Here is an 8384-nt window from a genome sequence, read left to right on the forward strand (position 1 = left end):
GTTTGTGAGTTCAATCCCCGCATCGGGCTCTGTGCTGCCAGCACGGAACCCACTTCGGATCGTCTGTCTCCCCGTTTCCCTCTGCCTCTCCCCAACTCGTGCTGTCTCTCCATCTCAAAAATAAAATAAACATTAACAAATACACACAATGGTTCGTTTTATGTTAGGTGAGTTTTACCTTCATGCCAAATGTGCCAATTTGGGTGATTTACTGTGACAGTGTGTCAAATGGGGCCAGAGTGAATTAATTGTGCGCCCAGTGTAATCAGAAGGGGTACGTGCACGAGGTGGTAACCATTCACAAGTGTAATAAGAGTGCAGCGTATAATGAAATAATATTGGAAAGCAAAGGGTAGAATTTGAGGGCAGGGCCTCCCTACTACCGTCTGGGGAACCAGGACAGCGCGGCAGAAGGGGGCGGTGCGTGCTTGTCGACCTTGAGAAGGAAAAAGAGTGGAGAGGGTCTCCACCAAGACCTGTGTCTGAGCCCCCACAACCTGCTGTGTGGTTGGGGCAAGTCATTTTAACTTCCTTGGGCCACGTTCGTCTCCTCTCTAAAAAGAGGCAGGCGGATCCTTCCAGCTCTAAAAGTCTGCGCTGGGCAATGGGGGTGGGGGGGTGTGGGGCTCTAGGGAAAGGCCAGGGCACGTGCTGGAACTTGCCGGTGGCTGGCAAGCTAGGAAACTTCTCAAGACGCAGGCCGGGCACCAAGAAGTCAGTGTCAATTAGGACCAGGCAGCGTTCAGCTTTGACTAGCAGGATCAGCCTGGCCCAGCGGGTGAGAGTAATCACAAGGACTGGCCGCCCGTGTCCCCTTCCCCACCATCTGCTGCCAGGTGCAGTGTGTGCCTCAGCACGCGGGGCTCCCTGTGAGAACGGAGCCCGTGGCCACCTCTGCACGTCCCTCAAAAAGCCTTCACATTCCTTTACCGGTGGGTCGTGGGGGCCGCCTTCCTTTCTAGTCTGCGAACGCCACCATCGGAGCGTCTGTTTTGCGTTCTGGGACCTCAGGCCAGGCGTTTCTTCCCGGGGTCATGGTTCCCGGAGCCCGGGGCGCGGAAGCAGGACCGGATAAATGCCCGGACGTGAGTTATGGTCCTCGCAGGAGCTCACGTAGGACCCTGCAGGCCCCGCAGCTGGAGTGAATGGGATGCGGACAGGTGTCCTTTCGTTTGGAAGAGGCGGGGCTGGCAAGCAGGTGTAGACGATAGAGGTGAGGCCCAGGCGAGGTGGCTGCTGGGGTAAAAGTGGGCGAGGAGGGGCGGGGGAGGCCGGTTTCCCACTCCAACGCCTAGAATTTCCTCTGTAAACGGCCACTGACAAAGGGCTTCAAGGTGAGAGCTTTTTCTAAGGCGGGGAAGGGTAATAGCTTTATTTTATGGAGATGTTCTGCCCCCATTTAAAGTGTGTGATCAGGGAGGATTTTTTTTTTTTTTGTCTGTTCTTTCATAGGGTTTTGCCACTATCACCACCATCAATTTTACATTGCCATCACCCCTAACAGAGACCCCGAAGCCGACAGTTATCACCCCCCCATCTCTCCCCAGCAACCCCCCACCCCCACCAGCCCCTAAGCAACGGCTAATCTCCATCTCTATGGGGTTGCTCATTCCGGACCTTTCAGACAGTGTGTGGTTTCTCGAGTCTGGCTCTTTTTTCACTTAGCCTGGCCTTATTCAGGGTCCGTCCGTGTTGTTGCCTATCCGTCAGTCTTTCGTCGTGTGGACGCACCGCCTCTGGTTTCTCTGTCGATGGCTTCCTTTTACCGCGAGGGAATTCATGGTTCCAAAATTGCCGCTCCCTGTGTCGGCTGTGGACAAAAGGAGTAGCTGTGTCCTCTTTCTAAGACCATGGCTTGTTAGACGGTTTTTCTGAGAACAAAGAGGGACTGCTGTTGATGAGGATACGAGATGGCAGGTGTGAGAGGGGGCCGTCCTAGGCAAACCTGAGGTGTGGATGCCCCCCACTCCCCGCTCCTGGGGCAGGTGGGGACAGGCAGCTGTGTTGTTCCAGCAGGCCCTGGATCCGGGAGCTGAGGAGGCCAGGCCTTAGCGAAGCCCCTCTGTGTGCCTTTTCCGGCCCGACCCCAGGCAGACCTCGCGGGAGAGCTGCCCTCCCCGCAGCAGGCTTGGTAACAGCACCGCGTGGCAGGCCGAGGGGGCCCCCAAAGGGCTCAGGCCCCCGGCCTGCCGTGCTCTTGGCAAAGCGACGTTCTTGGTCTTGGTGCCTTTCTTCTTAAGTCTCGTACTCGCTCCCTTTTTAAGTTATTGATGTATTGGGGGGAGGGGGTGGGCGACAGAGGACCCGACGTGGGAGCCGTGCTGACAACAGAGCCCAATGCGGGGCTCAAACCATAAAGTCATGACCTGAACCGTCGAACCCTCAACCCACTGAGCCCCCCAGGTGTCCCTTCCTAAGTCTATTTATCTGAGGCTGGAGAGGGCGTTTCCTTCAGGTGGCTCTTTATGGTGAGTGCAGAGCGGCGGGCCTTAAACGCTTTTCCCACTTGGACTCAGAGCTCAGTGCTCCCCACATCCCCCACATCCCCCTCCAGCTCAAGGTCCACAAAGCACCCAGAGCCTTTTATTTTGGGAAGACCCCCCCCCCACCCCCGCACAGGGCGGTTCCCTGGGGAGAGTAGTACCGGAGAGGGGAGTCCCACATCCCCCATCACAGTGAGTGAGCAAAGGCTTAAGGTGTCATCTTGGCCTTGTGGCTTGAACTGGCTGCTCCCCAGCTGACAGCAGCTGAAGTGGGTCCTCGGTCCTTGCCAGCAAAGCGGTGTCTGTACTTGGCGGGGGGGGGGGGGGGGGGTGGGTGCTGGAGCTGATGTATTAAATTCACGGTATGCGGGGGCACCTGGGTGGCTCAGTGGGTTAAGCATCCCACTCCTGATCTCAACTCACATCTTGATCTCACGGTCGTGAGTTCCAGCCCTGGGTATAAAGCTTGGGTTTAAAACCCCCACCATCAACAATATGCAGATGATGACCAGCTGAATATGGAGGCACAGGGCCGCCCACGTGGGGTCCCTGGGCAGGCAGCTCCCGTGGTGTGGGAGCTCCCACCTTGGGGAAGTGAAACCCATGGGGTCGTTCTGATTGAAAGTGCAGTTTCAATTTACCGACACACAGGAAGTAGAGTCCCAAGATTTATGATGTAAAGAATTGGGGGGGGGGGGGCACCATGAGCCAGGGGATGGCCAATCCTCTATCCCAGGTCAAGGGGGAGCAGGAGAGGGAGAGCAGGTGGCCTGCACCTGTTACTTGGAAGGTGATGGGGCGGAGGGCACTAACTTTAGAGTGCTCAACTCTAAGTGGTTTTTGTAAGAGGTGCCCCCAGAGAAAGCGAAGCAGGAACTTGGGGCGGGAGCCTCAGGCTGGGTTGCACATCTTCAATGTGCAGACTTCAGGCATGAGCTGGGTTGTCATGCGGTCACGGGTCTGCACAGCAACTCGAAAGAGCTGATTTTGCGTCAGCCTTGACCCTGAGATGAGGGATACAAGATTTTCTGCAAAGCGTCCAAATCCCTTTCGTGTTCCTTGTCCCTCATTCTTCACGAGTGGCCGATATCACATGCGGACTTCTTGGCCTCTCACTCATAAACAGTTAATTTGGGGAGGCGCCCGGGTGGCTCCTCGGTGAAGCGTCTGCCTTCAGCTCCGGTCATGATCTTGAAGTTGGTTACTTCGAGCCCCGCGTCGGGCTCTGTGCTGGCAGCTCAGAGCCTGAAGCCTGCTTAGGATTCTGTGTCTTCCTCTCTCTCTCTGCCCCTCCCCTGCTCATGTTCACTCAAAAATAAACATTAAACAATTTTTTTCAAACAGTTAATTTTTCTTAAAATGTTCCCAGTATGTCTTTTATAGTATTTTTTTAAAGTTTTATTTTGGGGGGCGCCTGGGTGCCTCAATCCATTGAGCCTCTAACTCTTAATTTTGGCTCAGCTTGTGATCCCAGGGTTGTGGGATCGAGCCCTGAGTTGAACTCTGCCCTGAGCTTAATATTGTCTCTCTCTCTCTCTCTCAAAAAAAAAAAAAGTTTATTTTTTAAAAATAATCTCTTCACCCAACTTGGGGCTCCAACCATCAACCCCAAGATCAAGAGTCTCAAGCTTTTCCAACTGAGCCTGCCAGGCACCCCCATAAACAGTTATTTTTTGACTGAGCAGCATAGGTCCCCGAGCAAAACTCAAATGGTGCAGTGAGAATGGCCTCTCACCTCTGGCCCCCCACGCCCACCCGAGACAAAACCGCAGTTGAGAGTTCCTGGTAGGTCCTTGCCCACAGAGTTCTAGACAGTAGCAAGCAAACACACACACATAGTGTCTCTGGCTTCAGCCTTTTAACACTTGACGGTGGCCTAAAACCTCCAACCCTCCGCATCTTGCTTCCCTGCATGGTGGAAATCTGGTGAGCAGGGCAGCTTGTTAGAGTACAAGGCCACAGGGACATGGCAGGTTCGATGAAGCTTGCAGACCTTCCCATAGGGAGACTCTGGCTTGCCTGGGTGGGCCCCACCTGTTGAGCTGATTATGGCCCCCTAAATAGGTTCGCCTCCTAATCCCCAGCCCCTCTGAATGTTACCCTTAGGTGACCAAAGGGACTTTGGATAAAGGTATGGACCTTGAGATGGGGAGATGATCCCGGATAATCCTTTAGATAGGGGCAGGGGCCATAAGCCAATGAGTTTAGGAAGGTTCCAGAAGCTGGAAAAGCCAAGAACATGGGTTGTCTCCACTCAGAGGTTCCAAAAGAAATCAGCCCTCCCAATACCTTGATTTTTGGCTCCTGAAGATCCACATCTCCCTCCCGTCGCCCCCCCCCCCCAGATTTTGAGAATAATTTTCTTTCTTTATTTTTTAAGTTTATTTATTTATTTTTTGAGAGAGAGAGAGAGAGAGAGAGAGAGAGAGAGACTGTGAGCAGGGGAGGGGCAGAGAGAGAAGGAGAGAATCCCAAGCAGGCTCCACACTGTCGGTGCAGAGCCTGACACAGGGCTCGAACTCATGAAACTGTGAGGTCATGACCTGAGCCACAATCGAGAACTGGATGCTTAACTGAAAGAGCCCCCCAGGCGCCCCGCCAAGACTTTATTTTTAAGTAATTTCTACACACAACGTGGGGCTCAAACTTACAAATCCAAGATCACCAGCCACAGGTTCTACCGGCTGAGCCAGCCAGGCGCCCCTATATCAGACTTCTGACCTCCAGCGCTGTTAGAGAAAAAAATTTGTGTTGTTGTAAGTCACTAAGTTTGTGGTAACTGACTATAGCAGCAACAGGAAACTCCTACTGCCCTCTGTCTTGTGAGCCTTTGAAAGCTGAGAACCTGGGTGGCTCAATTGGCTGAGCGTCCGACTTCAGCTCAGGTCACGATCTCATGGTTGGTGAGTTGGAGCCCTGCGTCGGGGTCTCTGCCGTCAGCACGAAGCTCGCTTGGGGTCCCCTGTCTCCCTCTGCCCCTCCCCTCCTCACTCTCTTTCTCTCAAAAATAAATAAAACACATTAGAAAACCCCAGACCTTTCAGGGGCACCTGGGTGGCTCAGTCGGTTGAGTGCCCAATTTTGGCTCATGTCATGATCTTGTGGTTCGTGATTTCGAGCCCCACGTGGGGCTCGCTGTTGTCAGTGCAGAGCCCGCTTCGCATCCTCTGTCTCGCTCGCTCTCTCTGCCCCTCCTCTGCCCGTGCTCTCTATCAAAACACAAATAAAAATAAACATTAAACAAATCAATGAGAAAAACGAGAATTTCTCTGGCTGGTGGCAGAAAGATAAAGTGGAAGGAAACATTGGAAGCATGGTGGGGGCTGCAAGGAAAGCCTGAGAAGGCGTGAGGTCAGCCCCTGGGAGCTAAGCCTTGCTTTTTTAATGTTTGTTTATTTTTGAGAGAGAGAGAGAGAGAGAGAGCTTGAATGGGGGAGGAAGAGAGAGGGAGTCAGAAATCCGAAGGAGGCTCTAGGCTCTGAGCTGTCAGCACAGAGCCCGACGTGGGGCTCGAACCCACGAGCTGTGAGATCACGACCTGAGCCGAAGTTGGAGGCTTCACCGAATAAGCCACCCAGGTGGCTCTGGATGTACTTGCTTGTTAACATGTCAGATTCTCTGGAAGGATCCATAGGAGCTGGTACCAGGTTTTCTCCACCTCATGGGGCTGCAAGCAGAGAACCTGGCCAAGCCACGCTGTACCTGGACTTCGGGCCTTGGGACCTTGAGATAATGACTGGGTGGTGTTTCAAGCCACTTAACTCCTGGTAATGTGTTAGGACTGCAATAGAAAACTAACAGAGGTCAATTTCTCTAAGTGGTATCTCTTCTAGAAGCGGGTCAAAAGGTGGGTGCACGGCACATTTTGGCAGCTGCTGAATTTCCTACTCAAGGGTTTTGCCCATTTCTGCCCCGCTGTTGTGTATCCCGGGGGTTGCTTCCTCCCCCTGTAGCCAGAGGACTGATTCCTGGAGTCACAATGTTGTCTCCGTCAGTCTGGTTGATGAACAGGATATCACATGATAGATTAAAAAACCTTTATTGAAGTATAAGTGATATAGAGCAGACCACACCTATTTAATGTTTATTAATTTTTTGAGAGACGAGAGAGAGAGAGGGAGGATGGATGGATGGATGGATGAGCATGGGAGGGGCAGAGAGAGGGAGACCCAGAATCCAAAGCAGGCTCCAGCCTCCGAGCTGTCAGCACAGAGCCCGACGCCACGAACCGCAAGATCATGACCCGATCCGAAGTCGGAGGCTTAACCAATGGAGCCACCCAGGTGCCCCTAGACCATGTGATAAATTGTGACATATGGCCATCCCCATGAAATTGTCACGGGTTTCGAGATACGGAAGCGGAGGTAGGAAGCCCATTTGTTACCCACAAAAGTTGCCTCATTCCTGACTGTAGTGTCAATTTCCTGTCCCCTCTGCTCCCCACCTCCACACCAAACAGCCATTGATCTGCTGTCTAGAATTTTTAGTTTTCAGAATTTTAGATAAATGGAGACATACAGGATGTACACCTGCACTTTCCCCACAACTCCAGCATCGTTCAGAATAATTGTCGTAAGGTTCACATGTATCAGTCATTCGTTTCTCTTCGTGCCTGAGGGGTATTCTCTTGTTGGGATGTTCTACGCTATGTGTGTCCGGTCACCTATTGGCGGACGTTTGGGTTGTTGCCAGGTTTGCACCTGAGAAACAGAGCTGTATGAATATTTGTGTCTGAGTCTTTGTGTGGACATAAGGCTTTCTTTTAGGTCAATACCTCGGAGTGGAGAGGTTGGGGCATAGAGTTGATGGACGTGTGGCTTTCAGTGATGCACACATCATAGGTTTATTCTGTGTTTTCAGTCTGATGTTGAGTCTCTTGCAGTGGGATGAGAATCTATTGATGGGTTATTTTCTGTGAACGGGGTGCTCCCATACCTCGTTCGTTTATTGAATAATCTGTCTCTACTATGTGGTGCTGTTTTCATCATGTGGTAACTCCTATGTGTACTTGATTCCTTTCGGGTCCCTCTCTTCCCCACTTGAACACGACATGAAGCCAGAAGACACTCAACCAGTAATTTCCAAGCCCTGTATTAGGCCAGTGAATACGTAAATCCACAGAGGTCACATGACTTTTCTAAGATCAGGCCGCTCATTGCACAAGGCAAGAGGTTCCCCACCTCCAACCCCAGCCTTTCCGAACTCCCTCATCAACAGGGAGTAGGCTTTATTTCAAAAATAAAAGATTCAGCAAAAAAAAAAAAAAAAAGCCTGCAACACCTGCCCTAAGATTACAATGAAATTTGGGGCGCCTGGGTGGCTTAGTCGGTAGAGCGTCCAACTTCAGCTCAGGTCATGATCTCACAGTTGGTGAGTTCGAGCCCCGTGTCGGGCTCTGTGCTGACAGCTTGGAGCCTGGAGCCTGCTTTGGATTCTGTGTCTCCCTCTCTGTCTGCCCCTCCCCCACTCACACTCTATCTCTCTCTCTCAAGAAATAAATAAACATTAAAAAAATTAAAAGATTACAATGAAATTAAACTGGAGATTAATAACAGATAGCAGGAAAATCCCAAAATACTTGGTGATAAACAATACACTTCTTGTTTGAGGCAGCAGGAGCAGGGGAGGGGCAGAGAGAGAGAGGGAGACACAGAATTCAAAAAAAGGCTCCAGGCTCTAAGCAGTGAGCACAGACCCTGATGTGGGGCTGTAACTCAGGAACGGTGAAATCATAACCTGAGCCAAAGCTGAACACTTAACTGACTCAGCCACCCCGGCGCCCCATCAACAATACACTTCTAAATAACACATGGGGCAAAGAAGCAATCTCCAGAGAAACTAAAAAATATTTTGACCTAAATGAAAATGAAAACACAACTTCTCCAGATTTGTGGGATTCAG

Source organism: Panthera leo, chromosome E3 (assembly GCF_018350215.1).
Source record: "Panthera leo isolate Ple1 chromosome E3, P.leo_Ple1_pat1.1, whole genome shotgun sequence".
Lineage (NCBI taxonomy): Eukaryota > Metazoa > Chordata > Mammalia > Carnivora > Felidae > Panthera > Panthera leo.